Source organism: Porites lutea, chromosome 1 (genome assembly GCF_958299795.1).
Source record: "Porites lutea chromosome 1, jaPorLute2.1, whole genome shotgun sequence".
NCBI lineage: Eukaryota > Metazoa > Cnidaria > Anthozoa > Scleractinia > Poritidae > Porites > Porites lutea.
This window is the reverse complement of record NC_133201.1, coordinates 3054867-3059929: the sequence shown is the minus strand read 5'-3', so window position 1 is coordinate 3059929 and position 5063 is coordinate 3054867. Positions and strand designations below refer to the sequence as shown.

Here is a 5063-nt window from a genome sequence, read left to right as displayed (position 1 = left end):
TCATCAGTATAGAATTTCTGCGCCCGTTTCTCAGGCGTTATTTCGCGGGGAAACCAGTGGCGTCGCAACATGTCGGCTGTTTTCTCAGGCTAAGATAAGATACTTTCGCTCTCCCTTTCGTCATTTTTCCCTTTTCCTTTTCTGTTTTGCTCCTGCCACGCAGATCACACTTGAGTACGGCTTGCAAAACGTGCGACGCGTTCCCAGCAATTTTTATGGTAAACGTCTGTTGAGGATTTGCACTGCTAACTTAAACGGCAATTAGCTCATTCGGTGGAACGCTGGCCTGCAGAGCTGAAGGTGGAGGGTTTTGATTCCCGGGACCAGACCAATACTCTAAGTCTTAAAATAGTGAGGAAGAAGGTATAGCCTTTGCCCTGTTGCAAACGGGGTGAACCTTCGGCTAAACAAATTAGAGAACAACGCGTTATAAAACATAGTGAAAAAATGAGGGTGATAGCAGGTATCGAAACCAGTCCATTTGCTCCGAAAGTTATGCGTTAACGCACGTACGAGAACAATAGAAATGTCCTTACGGATAGATGAACGGACCTTCAGTTCATCCGTGTTAGTCCGGGACTAAGACAGGCAATAGCATAGAGCGTGACTGGCTATAAGCCACTAAGCACAAACAGTGTTCTCAATTAGTACTTGCGTGTTAAGACATTGACACCTGAATTAGGTAAAGTGGGACGATGGTCTGACTGATGGTGATAAATGTTAACAAAAAAACACACATTTTTTCTATTGATTATCCTTTAATGCATCTTCAACAAATCTTTCTATAGTTTGTTTAACATATTATTATTAACTGCACTGAAGAACCAGTTGAGAAAAAATGGTACATGAGCTTAAGGCTCAAAAATAACATTTCCAAGTATACGCTTACAACTAGCCGCTGCCAGAAAAAAGGTAAATAGGTATACAACAACAGCAACAAAAACATGATACTAAAACTTAATACCCACTAATTTTAATTTTGTTTAAAAACTACATTCAGCAATTAAATGAGCAGATAAATTAAAAGTTGAATGTCCTTTTAGCTGTTAATACATTCACAGCCAAGTTTTTATAATCGTTTCATTCCAGAAATGACAAACTACATGAAAGGAGAAACCTAATGTCAACTAGAAAAGGTCAACAATGACAAATACTTCACGAGATGGTATTGTTCGGAAAATGACGGTTCAGTTCTTATTTTAGATAATTCTGATTTTAAACTTTACAAGAATATTACCACTGGTAAGATCATAATATTTATATCCAGTCAAAAACCTGGATGCGGTTGTTATCCGTTTCACACACAACTATCCTTCCATCACTAAGATTTGCTGTAGACACTGGACACTCAAACTCTCCTCTCTCACTACCTTCACTTCCAAACTTTGTAACAAACTTTCCACTCAGTTCAAATACTTGAACTCTGTGATTATTTTCATCACAGACCATAAGCAATCCTTCTTTGTTAACTGACAAGTAACGGGGCCAATTGAACTCTCCATCCTTGTTTCCATGTTTTCCAAATTTAGAAATAAACTTTCCCTCCAGATCAAACATTTTAATGGAATGATCACCCCAGTCTGAGACTATAAAATATTGACCGTGTTGGATACAGTGACTGGGATGAACCAAAGAACCTGCTCCACCAAATTTACGTCGATACTCCCCACTAACAGAGAATATCTTGATTAGTTCGTTACCTTTATCAGCAACGATAATGTCACCGTTGCCGTCTATTGATAAACCTTCAGGATTAAAAAGCTGGTAATCACGACTCCCTTTTTCACCAAACTTACTAAGAAAGTTACCATTCCTATCAAAGACTTGCACCCTGTTGTTATACATGTCTGCCACTACAATATTACCATGACTATCAAAGCGATCCCTGCAGGATACTGCAACTCACCATTATTCTTACCCTTCCTACCAAAGGATCTTAAGTGGGTACCGTCACTACTAAACACTGAAACCCTGTGGTTACGGTATTCAGTCACAGCAATTTCATCATGATCATTTACTGCCACACCCAAAGGCCAATAAAGCATTCCAATAGACTCACCCTTTTTGGCAAATGCTAGCACAGATATGAAGCGCCTAGTTTGTACCTGAGTCTCAAGAGGACTGTCATGAACATTTGCCCCTTTATTCACAACAATTACTTTACTAGTTTCGTTACCTTTAGCTCCTGATTGTTGCTCTATAGTTTCGCTAAAAACAATTTCTACTTTACCTATCCCCTCGCTCATGCTCAACAGGTTAATCAGTTCTTCACTTTTAGTGAAACTTAACCGAGGAATACATTCAGTGCCGTCACGGTTTTCTTGGGCGCTCTGTTCCTGTAGGATTGAATCATATGTTTCACTGAATCCCAGAATTTCAGTACTAAAGCTTCGTTTTAACAGAGTTTCAGTTTCTTCAATTGCTGATTTAATTAATTTCACTTGATTTTCAACTTTGTCTTTTTTCTGTGAGAGAGATTCCAGTGATTTTTTCTCTTGATTATCAATCTCATCAAAAACATCTTGTTTTCTCTCTTCGATGATTGCAATAATTTGGTCTACACAAGACTGCACTTGGTTTTTTACCTCGGCTACTTTCGATTGAAATGCGATGCTTCTTTGGTTGAATTGTTCGACTTCCTTTTGTTTTTCCAGTACTTTGTCTTTCAAAGATCGAATCATGGAGTTAATCTGTGTCTTACGCTCATCAGTAGCTTCTTGCAAGGGCATCTTACCATGACCTTCATGAAGTGTTACAGCACAAGTGTTACAAATGGCGACTTTACAGCCCTTGCAAAAGAACTTCAGCTCTTCTTTTTCATGGTGTTTCTTCTGACAAAATGCTGGTCGCTCTAATACAGCCTTGATGTCTTGATCTTGAAAATCTTTTAGTGCTAGCGTTCTGTGTTCGTTGTTAGCACGCATCATGTCATGTCCTACAATGCATTTCTCGCACCAGAAGGAACAACACTGGAAGCAATACGAAGTGTGGGCACTCCTTTTATCGCAGTTTCCACACTTCACGTTAGCTGTACTACACTCTTTTATTACCAAGACATCTAGCAGGCTGTTTATTCGAAAATTGGTGGGAAGTTCGCTGGGATTTCCACTTCCAGAAATCTGAAACTGTCTCCTGCACTCGGGGCATGTAATTTTGCCATGGACGCCGTTCGTTCGTTGAATTCCGTTCAGGCAGTGAAGACAGAAACTGTGCAAACAAGGCAACTGCTTTGGATCAGTGAATGTACACATACACACAGAGCAGGATACTTCATCATGAAGATTGTCCAGCAAGGTCTTTATATCCATGGAAGGGTCGGAAATAAGGTTAGTTTTGACAAATTGATGCCTTTAGCTTTTTAAACTGTTGACAATCAAGGAAATTGCTTTGGGAATGAACAATGAAGTCTTGTCTTGTGACACAAAATACACTCTGCATTATTAACCAATCAAATGGAGTTCTTTGACATGTTTTGATGGTTTAGCGTAAATCTGTCTTCCTGTCTTTCTGAGAATTGTTGAGCTACCACAGGTAGCCCAAGCTCACTTTGAGAGCCCTAAACGTTTCGCTTAAGTGGCTGAACACAGTTTTGGCAGTTTCTGAGTATAGGTCCTAATTTGCCAAATTATGGCAAGAGAAAGGTTGCAGCTCACCAGCTGAAACTTGGCAAGTGAAAAATATAACGATGAAAGATTTTGACTGACAGGTAAAATTTGACGTTTTCGTAGTTTCCATGGCAACATAAACGATTGAATACAACCTTAAAATTTCACTTTTACTCAGTTTACATAAAATTCGCTCATTAGATTTTCCTATAAACTCGCACACAGCTTACTATAATTAATCATTACTATTTGAAACTTATTTGACCAAATTTTAACAGAGGGGTTTTCAGATAATCAATAATATAATTGTACTGTAATTATTAAATGTGTCACAAAATTCGTCTGTTCAACTCCCATTTTAAAGTTCTCATTATTTAAAATACGATAAAAGTAAAAATTCTGCCAAATATCACAAAATTTTAATGGGTAGATTTTGAGAAATCGTCTTCTGTGTACCATTGCTTTTTTCGTCGCTATGTTTGTTTGTCTAATTTAAAACATGCGCTACCGCTGACCGCCCGCGAAACTGTGTTCAGCCACCTTAATCATGGAGAAATGTAGCTCTCTCCTCCGCAGAGGGTCCCGCTTGGTATTCCTTTAAGAATAGCATTATAATCGAAAAAAATAGAAAGCCCTCCCATCGTGCCCCGGTGCTCTCTTTTTTTTTCTCCCCAGCCTCCCCACAACACAGAGGAGGAGAGAGGAGAAATACAGTGAAACCTCTATCAAGCGGACACCTTCGAGGCCTTCCCAAGTGTTCGCTTAATAGAGGTTGTAAAGTTTACGCAATGTTCGTTAACGATCAACATTCAACGGTTACTCTAAATTGTGATACAGTTGCATGTTGTTAAAGAAGCTATCCAGAGTTCAAGTTCATTACCTTTCATTGCCAACTGAATTTGTTTGTAAATGCAAAAAACATTAACTGACTTTAGCACGTAAATCAAGGATGTAATCCAATACTACTATTGTCAATTCAAGCCAGTTAGAAATTAGCCAAATACATTATATTTTAGTACGGTCCGCGTCCGCTTAATAGAGGTGTCCGCTGAATAGGGGTTCGTTATAAAGTGAAATATCAGACTTCCGTTTCCGGACCCGGCTTAGTGTCTTAGTGTCTAACGAAAAAGAAATCTGAGGCCTGTTTCTTTATTTGATTTCAAACTTTGCCTTCGGGCCCGAAAAGTTACCGGAACTTACGAGAAACGGGCTGCAACAGAGAACAGTAAATAAATACTTTTTCTCTTACCCTTTATGAATTTCCCGCCGACTTTTCCAAAATTTTTCCACGCAGAAGGCAGCGAAGTAAATCCTTGAACTAATAAAAAGAGTTTTTCGTCCGTGAGCTGAGAGTAATGAAAAATAAGTTCGAAAAATGAAAGAGAATAGCTTCCTCTACAAGCCCAATGTTACATTAGAGATCGAGAATTATAAAGACAGCTCACAAAATGACATAAT

The 5063-nt window shown here is 38.8% G+C and overlaps 1 pseudogene; it reads right to left on the bottom strand.

Annotated features, from left to right (window-relative positions):
• Positions 1 to 762: 762 nt before the first annotated feature.
• LOC140933992 (E3 ubiquitin-protein ligase TRIM71-like) lies at positions 763 to 3371 on the bottom strand (annotated as a pseudogene).
• Between the last annotated feature and the right edge of the window lie 1692 nt (positions 3372 to 5063).